Raw genomic sequence first — 13,167 nt, 5'->3', positions numbered from 1 at the left:
CCATCGTCTTTTGTCATTTTTCTTTCAGCAACGACTTTTCTTTGGAGCTGCTCTTTACAATGAAAACGTTTACCACAACCACAAAAATCACACCAGCTATAATCTGATTACCAGCGTTACTCTTCTACGCTGCTCTACTATTTGCAAAGCTGTATACACAAAGACACAAACTACTGTAAACCGAGATCAACCTGAGGCAGAGTAATGTATGAAAAAAATTGATATTGCAACACTATATTAACAACGGGTGGGATTCAAGATGAAGTTCACTGGAATTCATTGAAAAAATGAATAATTTGCAATGATTCATGGGATGAGTAGTCCCTTCCCTCTAAATATAATTATGTACAGCACCTGCACCTTTACTTTTTTGATTTTCATGTTTCATGGTTTCGATTCAACTCAGCCTGGTTCCTGACTTCTTTTCTTTCACAAAGATTTTCCTAAACGCAGATGGAGAAAAGCAATGGGGAATTTACTATCAGAAACAGAACCGTTGTTAAACTGGGCAGTCACTGTTACACTCTATAAGCAGGATACACACTATGTAAACGCTGTACTTAACTCCAGATATGTGCTTCCTTTCTATTGTATCCTGCAATATTCCTAACTTGAAACCAATAGATTCATATTTCTTCTGATTTGAAGTAACAGCATCTCATCCAATTACTGTTCTGCAGTTTGACATCTTATTTTAGACACAAGTGTTACATAAAGTATGTGATTCTATGCAGATTTGTTCCCTCTTCAGAATAACACCACAAGTGTACCGCCGCTGTGGTTCTTTCTGCAGCTGTCTGTTTGAAAATCATCTCAAACCGCGGCAGCCCTTGCCAGCATGCTGCCACCTCTCGGTGTGCGATCACATTTGGACATTTCTTGCAGTGCACAAGGGGTATGAGGAAAGAGGCGGTAGGCAGGCGAGAAAATGGATATCTGTACCTATTAGCTCCAGAGCTCCTCGACTCAGATCCCAGGAGGATTTTCTAACACAATGTTCTACAAACTGATGGTCCTGGAGGTCGAGCAGGGTTATCCGCAGCCTCCGAGAGAGAGAAACATAACTCATCCGTCAGCCCAAAGGGTTCCGATCCAAAGGCTGCACTGCAATGATTTCCCCAGGTCTAAGTCTTTATATACACAACCTTACCGAACATTACGGTGTTCTTTTATCTGTGAGGTGTCAATCACTTTTCTGTAAAGCCTCATGAATGTTCAGGTTTTTTTTGCTGGTTCATTATCAACACAAGTTCCCCTTTTTAAAACTCAAGTAAAACCTTCTAATATCATGTAAATTAATAACAGCTTCAAAATAATACATTAATACTTTTTGCTCATCAATGGACAACCTTTATGAATAAATATACTTCCGTGAGACAATTTAGACAGTTTCCTTTTAATTGGATGCAGAGGATTCCGCTATGCCCCAGGGGCTGCTTACTCACACCAAAATATTTATGCAATTTTTCAAATACTTTCCATATTTTTTTCTGCTCCTCCATTGCTTATTCAGCATTTTTTGTAATGCTAGTTTAGACTGTGATAATGGGACAAATGGCCTTTCAAGAGACCCCAGCTTTGTGTGATAATGGTTACAAAACCAGCAGGCTGCTTTAATTCCAAACATATACACAATCGTGTGTGTAGAAGCAGCAGTGAGAGAAGCTACAGTCTGTATATTCTCAGTCGATATTGTGTATGTGTTGATAAAAATGATCAAACATTTTTAGGGGACTGAGTTTTATGAGTGTTAATTTAATTTAAGGAGCTTATTGGGCCTTGGTGGAGAAATTAGCTCTACTGAGGGGCCTTGTTGTATTTACAATGTAATGGAATTATACATTCAGCCATGAGTCTTTACTCATGCACCCTGTCATTCACAGTCTGGACAGTTTGGACATGAGAGGCATTCTAATCAGCTAGCACTTGGACATACACAGAGAAAGCACCCAGAGTCGCTCACATTTCCCCAAACAAAGCCTTGAATTCAAATGTGTTTTTATAACGCTAAATCACAACATACATAATCGCAAGGCCCTTTACAAAGTGAATTTGAGACCTTTCAAAATTATAAAGAAACCCAACAGTTCCTACAAGGAGTAAACACTGAGGAGATAGATGGTGAGACAGAAGAGAGAGAGAGGGAGGAGAGAGGGACCAGGAACAGTTGTGCAACCATCATATTTAGGCTCTGAGATGTTCAGGATGAATGGCACTGGTGGTTCCTCAGACCTGATTCTGCATTTCTCTCCTCCGCACCTTTCTGCCTTGAACCTTTGACTGTATAATTCCACCGCGGTGTCTTCACACCTCATGGAGCCAGTGAAGGGTGCAGTCAGCGTCTCATAAAACCCCAGCTCGGCAGTGTCAAGGAGGAGCTCTGGAATTTTCCTCAACCCCAAAAAACGGATATCACCCTGCCATGAAAAATATGCATCAAATTTAATTCTGTGAAACATTATTTTGGAGACTGGAGCTTCCTGTAAAAAAAGGCCAGAGGTGTTTATAGTGTGAGTTATGCTCCCGCTCATTGTTGTCTATGGCCGGGTTAGGGGGAATATTCCAACGGCGTTTCATGGTGACATTTTGCGATGTGTTCCGCAGAGGGAGAAAAGGCCGCAGAGGGCAGTAGAATTTATTGACTGAATTTCACAGTTATAAATGGGTCTTTTACAAGTGACATAAAGAAAATGATCTGTTCTCTGCCGAGGCGGCGGAGATCTGTAAACTTGTTCTGTGTACTGCCAGCAGTCACGGCACTCGCATTGAATAAGGTTTCATTCAATAGACTACAGCTTTGTTTTTTGATAAATATTGTGCAAGGAATCGACAATGAAGGCAAAGTATTTAAAGGCACGCGAACAGTGAAGACCTAAGGCGCCACATACATTGTCTCCGAGCAATATGTTTGTCCTCCTCAAGCACCGTGTGAACAACTTGCATTTACATTTCTGTATATAGTTGGAGCTCTGTTCACTATCTGCCTTATATGTTTTGTAAAAACCTTAGACTTCTGTTGCGGCGCTGAAGACGGTCTACAGGGAGATCTCCAGAAGAATAATCATCTCTGGAGAAAAAGCCCTACACAAAGAGACCACTGTCTACGCCGTGCAGTGTTGCTCAAACAACACATATCCCTCACAAAGCCACCCCAAGGCTTTAATGTCTTTCCTCACACTGCAGCATTATGAAAAATACAGCTGTATTGCACACAGTGAGAGTTGACTGTTTAGAAATCAAGCAATCTCGACGTGGATGAAGTGTGAAGTTTTTGTTGTTGTTTTTTTTCTACTTTTCTCTGCAAACTTGGGAAACTTATTTTCCCAAGTAAACAATGCTCCGGTGAGGTGAGACACTGTGAAGCGACAGAGTCTGTCTGTGCATCAGACACATCACACCTCTTTCTTCTTTCTCTTCAAAGTGAAGTCTGTGATTGAAGAGAATCCATTGAGCTGGTTGCTGCTCACACAAGATAAGGAATCTTGTGTGAGCTCAGTGGAATGACAGGTCAAGGATCTCAACTCAGATCCTTCATTTGAGTAATGAGCTAAATATATCACGCTGTGAAAATACTTCATAATGAGTCGAAGTCCTGTGTTTATAATCGAATGGAACGTTAAAGTACGAGTCCAAGCTGGACTTCTGTCACTGATGCAGTGTGATGATTGGATCCACTGTTCCTGTCTGGAGTTGGCCGCCGAGCTGTGCCTGTAGCCAGAGTTGCAAATATTCGCTTCATTACAATCTGTATTCATTTTTTAATTTATACATTTATTAATTTATTTATGCATTTTTTTTTATTATCTATTAATCCTAAACATGTTTAACCTCATATTTAAACCTGACATGGGGACCCAAGAAAATATTTTTTCAAAAGGGGTCAAAAAGTTAAAATGTTCAGGAAGCACTGGTTTATTGTTGTTGTTATCCGTTAACTTTTGTATTGGCTTCTCATTTCAAGAGAAATGGAAATAAATAGGCAGACGGAAATCACAAGAAATAACAGTAAAAAGGCAGGAACCAAAAAGCCTACAGCACAGAAAAAAACGAAATGACAGCATCATCATGTCGGTTAGTCCATCAAGTGAGGCACAAACAACACACTGGGAAAGAGAAAAACAAATCCCTGTGGTGCAACCAAAGACACGGGAGCCCACTCCCTCCCACTGTATGTTAATTTGAATAGAATAAATTAAGCATATGTCTGGAAACAATACAATTTTGTCTTAACTGTAATTTTGAACTTCTAAAAAACATTCTCTGCCTTGATAAAAGACTAAAAGTGATTCCAGAAATGCAAATATAATTATTTAATCAATATGCAAGTGGGCTATCATCAGCTCAGCTTGACAGTAATGGTACAATGAAATAGAGACTGGGAAAAAGTAAACTTCATCTGTCCCCTTAGATATGTGTTCTGCTGCAACCTGAATTTGCCCTAGAGGGATACTGAGCTAAACTAACACACAAAGTTAAATTGATTCAATTTAAATTTCCATCACATATTATTTTCTTATGAAGGTTTACAGTACTGATGAAGACATTTCCCCAGAGCTTCATCCTATAAACTAAACGGCAAATCGATATTATTTATACCAAAAGGTTCTTAACAGTTTTCAAACTCAAATCTTGTTCCAGACCCTTATCTCACATTAAATTATCTCAATAAAAGTGGACTGAACTACTCTTTTTTAGCTACTTTCAAATAGAGCCGTACCGTATTGTCCTCCCCTGGCAGTTGCCAAACAAAAATTCCCCAAACTACATATTTTTTGCAAATATTTCCATTATTCTGATTTATTGTTTAGGCCAAACTGTGCACTACAATTTTAATGTTCTCCCTGGTTTAAACTTTAACAATGCATGATGATGCTTTCCAGACTAAAATATTTCAACAAATACCGGATAGATCGCCATAAAATATTTTTACTCCTGCTGTAAGATAAATGTAGTAGAATAAAAAAGTACCATATTTTACTGTGAAATATACTTGAGTAGAAATGTAATGTTGCTCAAAATGAAAAAAGTTAATTCTGATCAACTACTGTAATTGTTGTCATTATGAAAACAATAATCCACTTTGGTGGTTGCTGACTACACTCTCAACTTACAGCTTTTATTTTTCAAGCAAACTATTTATAATACTCTAAAGACCAGGAGAGTGAAAAACCTGCCAGACATCAGTTATTTACAGTGAAAATGAAAACCACTGAGTCAGCCCTGTCTGCTGTTATTACAATCAGAACTAGAAGGTTGAAAAATTTAAACCAGTTGTGTTCCTTCGACGATGCCAGTCCTCGCTCTGATAACGATCTATTTCTCACTATCAGTGTGACGTCAGACGTCAGCCCTCAAGGGTGACTCTTTTAATAATAGTAAAGACTCCCAGTGCATCTACGGACTCCCAGCTCCTGTCTGTTTGCTTTGGTTAGAGCCCCAACAGAAATGACCAACCTGGACGTCAGGAGGTTTTTCAAAGCACAGGTCTCCAAATTCTCATTATGCTCTGTTTGCTTATGTGCCAAGAATAAAAGGTTAAAAATGTATATATATAATGCATCCTGCATTTTTTGTTGTTTCTTTTTCCTCCTTTCTGTATCACGTTGTGTCCGTGATTGAATTAAACCGAGTGGCCTTTAGGAACATGTGAGAGGAAATTGTATTTTCCTCCTGATAATTATACTGGGTGGTGTGTGATGGATGATGTAAGAAAATCCCCACAACAACCATGCAGGAGTTCACAAACAGCAAGCCATCCCTGATATTACGCATAATCTATTTCATGTTGGAAATTAAAGTTAACAAAAAACAATACACACTGAGATGTGTAGGTTAGCAAATAGACTTATTAACTTTATCTCCTGTTGCGATGAAACGGAACAACATCACATATACTTTAGCAATTTGCATCGCGTTCATATTGCATGCAAATAGACATCTGTAATGATAAAATGGACAAATGCTCAGAGTCGGCCTGCAGGATCCTGAGTGAGTCATTACGCCACAGCTTGTGATGACCTACTTCACATTAAAAGACTATCTGGCTGTTGTGCGGCAGGCCAATTTACTTCAGAATGATGACGGAGGGGGTAGAGAGCAAAAGAACGAGTGAGTGAGAGACGTGTCATGTTATCTCGACAGACCTTGTTCTTCTAAAGCAGTCAAAATGCTTCAGTTTCACCCACACACCTCTCTGAACCTCCTACAAATACACACGCACACACACGCACACACACACACACACACACACACTTCACAGCCTGAAGCGCAAATCTCCAAATGGGGTCAGAAAAAGCCCTGAGTACCCCAGGTGGTAATCAATATGCAGGAGGATTTTAAAATTGAAGTGAGGCAGCCTCTTCAAAAACTCCATTTCCCCTGCTAATTGGCCTAAGCCCCGCCCCCTCACTTACCGCCGCTCTGCCTGTCGAGCGTGTCCTCCTCACAGGGTCTCAAACAACCTTTTAATGTTTCCATCTGACTCGTTTTTTTTTTAACCAGACTCTTAAGTGGTCTCAAATATGCAACTAACGATTGCATGTGTAACATTATGCATAAAGTCTGAAGGTAAAGCTTAATGTCCCAGGCAAGAAGTTTCATTAGACGATGATTTGTTTTGCTAGAAGACAGAGAATCGGCATTGCATCTTGTATCACACTGTACAGTCAGAACTAGTTTTTTAGCTTTTATGTGCTCACGTTACATGATAAAAGCCTTTTAGCATGAGGGATAATCAACAGGTCTGGCACAGTAGACTGTAAATACAGATGGAAGTCATGTCTCCACTTCCTCCAGAGGTATAGAAATTGTGCCCTGATACGTCTGCCTCTATCTTGTGTTTTTAACGTCATTTCGCATATTCCTTTTATACACTGTGTTAAGCACGTGTGGGACAAATGTTCACATTAGCTTGGCAGTTTAAATATCAGCTATTCGAAAAGTGGCTAGTGTTAGCCCAAATTTAATGTAACGTAGCCCAGGACCATCATCCTTACATCAGGGGAATATTACAATGTATGTGCTTCTGCTGAGTTTGTCTTTACCTCACAGAATGATGCAGATTGAGTTGGCTAATGACATGCTAACGCCTTGGAGGTCGCCCAAGTTACTGCTGCTAAGCTGTGATTTGACAGCTGCGGTTCAGGGGAGGGATTTATCTAAATGCTAATTAATCTCCCCCATTAAAACCCAACTGTGGACCGTTTTAAATGGGAAGAAAGGGAAACATACAGGAGCTGTATGGGTTCACTGTAATTAACGATGCTACTCTGTGTCAGCAGGTCAACTCGACCACGGGTAAATTCCACTCAGCCTCTCCGGTGGATCCCATGCCCTCGTCAGAAAGATCCAACCTCACGAGTAGAAACTTAATGCCCAACCATAATCCTCATGTTTGGCAGTCAAAGGAGAGTTAACATTTGTATTCCTCATCCTCACCGTGCCGCACTTACTCCGATAAGCCCTGTCTACAATGCAGCAAACTTTACAGCATAAAAGCAGAGTTTTTGTCTGTTCACCGTGAGAGAGCTGAGGGTGAGGAATATTGCCTGAGGATGTTTTTTATATCCCCACAGCCCTGCACACTCTCTGCTCTCTTCTCCTTCTTTTATCTCATTTTCTTAATCACTCCATCTTACTATATCTCTCCCTTTTCTCTCCCACTTTGTCTCTTTGGGACTAACCTGACTTTTTTCTCCCTTTGCAGCATTTCTTTTGCATCTCCACCTCTAAATCTTTTAACTTCCGACTTTCTCTCTCCTTATGCATCTCTTCTTCTCCTTTACTGTCATTGCTCGTTTTCTGTGTTTTTTTTCTTTCTTTTCTCCCCCCTGTTACCTATCTTGGCAAGAGTGCAAGCAGGTCTCTCTGTGCTTCCTGGGCCTCCCCTCTCCCTGTCAACCCGACAGCATCCAGTGGAGGAGGCAGCACTGTCACGATGGACAGGCTCTGGGGAAGACGAGGCAGAGCAAGTGAAAGTTACAGAGAGTGGGGAGGGGGCGGCGGTGGGAGGAGGGGAGGGAGGAAAAAACATGACACGGAGGAGGTGTACAGATGACAAGTCCCTTCATTGGGGAGTTTGTGTGAAGTGAAGGAGCTGCGGAGAGGCAGAAAGAGGGAGAGGGGGAGTCGAGGGGAAGGGGGGGCACCATCAGCCACGCATGTTTTTGAGGAGAAGAAACTCAGGCATGGAACTCCTGCACCAGGTTGGCTGATCTGCAAGCGCTCCTCAAATGAGCGTAGCCCCACTGCACAGCTCACTGGGTGATGTTGCCCACATCCGGCTCGACGGCTGAATGCATAATGTGCTTGTTGTTTACATAAACCAAATCTTAACCTGTCAGTTGAGGGACACGCTGCTTTATGCAGCATGGATTTATCAAGTCAGGGGGACACGAGCAGCCTTTACAGACGCGTGTGCATTCACTCGCAACTCGCAATTTAACTTGCTTTGGTCATGGGTGAGGTTTGTATCTGCAGTACGTACATGTATGGATAATGTTTTTATACCTTCCGACTCAGCAGGCATACATGATCATTTTACCTGAATTATTTAGTCGCAGCAGCATGTCGTTAGTTTTACATCAATGTTTTAGTCGCCACACTATGTAGAGCTTGGATGAAATCAACATTTCGCCCTTCGTGTTCCTACTTATCTTCTTTTTCCACTTTTTCTACTTCTCTGTCCCAATATCCCACTAGAAGGGCAAGAAAGTGAACAGAAAAAGCCTTGATCAACCCGTTAAGTCAGACCAAACGTTAGTGATTTCTTCCTTGGCCCGTACCCCTCCCTTCCACAAAGTTTCAATAAAAGCAGCTCTGTAGTTTTGTGTAATCCTGCAGACAAATAGCAATGAAAACATAGCCTCCATGGCAGAGGTCATAGACTCACCCTGATATTTTTCCTAACCCTAACAAACCTATCAGAGGCAAGGCTGGCGCTGGTATTTTTCCACCTGGGATTGAAAAAAGAAGAAGTAAAGAATCCAATAAATAAAGCACTTTCACTTCAAAGTAGAGATGCATTTATTTTGAAACATTCCTGGGGGAAGGTTGTAAGGCCTGTTGATCAGTGCCCATGCTATTCTCTTTGATGAGCCCACATACATTTTATAGTTGAGTAATCCTACGCTGTAGAAAAGAAAGCTCAACAGGAGATTTGTGTTTGTCCCCAAGACAGCGCACACAATGATCAATTATGTCTTTTCCCTCCATGGAGACAAAAATAGTTTTACCAGCATCCTTTTGATGAGACAATTTGACCCGCAGCAACATGGATGCTTCTCTAACTGAAGTTATGACGACCCACTGGGAGGAAAAAACATCAACAAAAAAAGGTCATTGTAAAAGGAGTCGTGAGGAGCAACTGTTGTTTATTTCTTTTCCTGGGTTGTGTGACATAGGAGAAGGAAATCAATGCAGCATAGGAAACCAAACAAAGTTGCAACAAAATATTGTGTCTTTTGTTTTCCTTCTCTCCTACAGAAATAGGTGATATGTGAAGTGACTGCTCATTTTATCACTGTGTATGTCATAGTAGCAGATGATTTTGATTCTAGAAATATATACAGATGGACGACATGGCTCCCGAAAAAGAAGCCAAAGTGCCTTGATTCCCCCTGGTGGCTGGCTACAGTATAAATTATGAACCCCACCTCCTAAGGTTACATGGGACATGAACAAGTCAGATAAATTGTTCTCACTGATGTTTGTTCTATTGTAAATGATGCTATTAAAACAGGGACGACGTCACGATTGACAGCTGAGACTGACATGTGTCGAACATGTATATCCCATCCCCCGATTGCTACTGTGCAGACTTTGCTCAAAATGCCAAAGATGGTGATTTAGGATATGCTTCATATCTGGATAGTTTATAAACAATCCACATTACAGCTGTAAAAACTGCAAAGCAGCGCAGAGGGATGTGATATTTTCTGAAATCCCCTTCCAGCATTCCCTTCCCTAATAACATATGTACCTCACACAGTTCTATAAAAAAAAAAATCTAAATGGACAAAAAAAAACTAAAGTATTGAATAATCTAACCATACCATCAAAAGTGTTGATGCAGCGAGAGCAAGGTCTGGAAAACATCCAGGCACATGTTGTTCCCTTCACTGGTTCTCATGAAACCTTCCATTCATGCAGCCTGATCTGAAAAAAATACACTCTAAAGAGATTTTGGATTATTGATAATGTTATTCCTGCACATGCTGCAGTGCCTTCCACATTTCTTATTATTAAACTGAATGGATTACGAGGCTGTAGTGTTGAGTCTTCATGAAAAGGCTGCATAAGATCCAGTAGCCTTAAGAGGTCAGAGCACACCTGAGCCTCGGCACACACCGCTGAAGGTGGAAAAACATCTTTAACAAAATGCTCACATCCCTGCTTGAACTAGTCCATTACCAGATCAGTGCACACAGCTTATCCTACAGTCAAATATCTCACTGTTATAGTGGTTCATGTATTTCATGACATTGCTTATGCAACACAGAAGAACAGTAGTGTCAACATTTTTAAGGATATTATATGCAACAATTATTCTTTAAAATGTCTAAATATAACTAGACCTTTGTTATATATGTTGTTGACTTGTCTAATGTTTAAACCCAGAGAAATCCCAGTTTTATTCAAGGCAACAGTCGCCTATAATATCAACTGCATCATATCTGCTGTTTTTTCCGTGGCTCTGCTATAACGTCCGGGGCAAACAACGTGTGACAAAGGAAAAACACGTTGCTTGTTAGCTGGTTTACTTTCACTGTTTGTATTGGTCACTCGATCGTTCATTCCCATTTGCTGCAAAACGTGAATAGAATATAAATACGTTACCTCATCGTGGAATATGATTTGAGTCCGATATTCATCTGAAATTGTGGTGAATTTTCGAGACCCCTAGTGGCCAAAAGTTACATTTATACGCATTATATAGAATGCAGTATTTAGGCTGTAACATGCACAGAGATCATATTTGTTCGAATTTGCACTGTGCAGTAAAACAAAGACGACCTGCTATCTGCTACTACGTGGAAGCACTCATGCTTCAGCGAGCACTACAAAGTTTGGAGATGTAACTGTTCATTTAAAGGCAGGCGTATCTCAAGCTCCTGCACTTCCACCTACTACTTTATAAAGGATAAGAGTTTTTCTTCCCACTTCCCACTCTGGCTCACCTCTCCACAAATGCAGCATCTCAGCAACCTAAGTGCTCCAAGTTATGCAACGGGATTACTTGGGGACACATCAGCCAAAACATTTTTGTGTTCCCCACAAAACAGATGATCGTTACATCTTTCTCGTCCTGTTTGGTGGCTCTCTATGTGCGGAATCAGGCGACAATGACTGCCCTCTCAGTGCAAGTCTTCAATGGCTCCCCCGAAATGCTTCTTGTTTCTCTGTTGCCTCATTATAATCCTTTGTGTGTCCTCTGTGAATGGCTGATGATGATTATGCAAATGTACCATCGGAGAGCAGCATGGGTAATTATCACAGCTGAGAATGAGGCTTTCTGAAATTCTCTGACTGCTGAGGAGGAAACCATGGGTCTTCAGTGTGTGTGTATATTTGCCGGTTTGGCCAAACCTCGGGGCTATGCGATAGTGGCCATGGTGATACTTTCCAAACCTGCGTAGGATTTCGTGAGGTTTATGCATTGTTGTTCGTCCGCTGCAGAATTACTCCATGCGCAGAGGAAGTTGAATTTGTAAATTTTGTGAATTTGAAAGCTTTCACTATTGTTCTCCAATATTATTTCTGTTATCCCGCGAAACCCATTTTGATCCAGCTGCTTTCTTTTCTCAGATATGATGGAGGCTGTTTCCGGGTCTCGCCATCATTTATCTAGTAACAGGTTGAAACAGATTTTTATTACCTGTATGCCGCTGCCATTGACACACCGTGTACCCTGGTTACAATCAACACAGAGACAGACACGCAGCACATCAGCATTCACTCAGGCCCTAATGAGGGCAGCTCGGAGGTGCAGTGGCCCCTGGTGAACAGGTGGGGTCCTGGCAGCCGACCTCGGCAGGTCTCTCTGAGAGGTGAGGTGTCTCATCATGCCTGTTCAAAGGCATACGCAGATAAATTGAGAGGGATACAGACTTAGATTGAGACAAATAGAGTTGGAGGGGGAAAAGGTAAATGAGAAAAGAGACACTACAGTTAAAAGCCTGTGGTTCAGGGGGAAATGGGAAAGGCACTGACTCCCACAGAGAGGCCAGCTTTGAGAGTTTCAGGAGCCGCACTGAGTGGCCCCCTGACAGGGGTGAGGGGCCATAGACTGCCTGCATGGGGTCAATTAACCTGTGGAGCAGCCTGAGCTGGGCTCTGAAGAACACTGTTTTTCATAGCTACTGATGAGGCAGAGGGTTTTTTCTCCAGCTGTGAGGGTGCTTGCATAAAGCAGATAATGGGGCGATGAGGCGTAGAAAGCATATCAACTACAAACGGTCCTCACTTTGGCCTGGCATGTCGCCTCCTCTCAGCAACATTTCCTACAGCGGAGGTCAGGTACTGTGAGACCTTTTTGAAGAAACTTCACCGGCAGCAAAGAAAAGAAAGTCAGTAGTTTACCGCAGATGTTGCATTTTCGCCTGATCCACTTTTATTGTTTTAGAGAACAAAGGGACGTCATTTCCAGGTGATCCGAACAATAGGTTGGAACTAAAATCCATGCGACTCCTGTGGGGTCGATCCCCGCAGTCATCAAGGACGGAAACACAACATAAATCATCATCAATCAAAAGTTGCCTTCTGTCTTTCCAAAAAATAAGAGTCCACTCGTCGGTGAGGTCAGCAACTTCCCACAGTTCTCACAGCCGCCTGGCCCGCCGCCAAATAAACTAACTGAGCAGAAAGGCCAAGGGTATGTATCTGCCAGGATATGACATACTCCCTTCTTTTCTCTCGCATTCCTAATGTGATTAAGGCGGCCCGGTTAATGTAATAATCCTGCAGCGATGCACAGTATAATGCTCCAATCAATGCCAATAAAATGGCGCCCCTTCCGCCTTATTGGCCCCGCCTAAAACCCACAAGTCATCACCTCCCTCCGACAGAGGAAGGGACGAGGAGAGAGGATGCAGTGATTCACATGAAATATGGAGCGAGAGTGTTTCTTCAGTGTCTCTGCCTCTGAGTATCTCTCTCGTGTGAAGCAAG

This window comes from Pleuronectes platessa, chromosome 22 (assembly GCF_947347685.1).
Source record: "Pleuronectes platessa chromosome 22, fPlePla1.1, whole genome shotgun sequence".
NCBI classification, from domain to species: Eukaryota; Metazoa; Chordata; class Actinopteri; order Pleuronectiformes; family Pleuronectidae; genus Pleuronectes; species Pleuronectes platessa.
The sequence above is the reverse complement of the archived record's forward strand: the minus strand, read 5'-3'. Positions refer to the sequence as shown.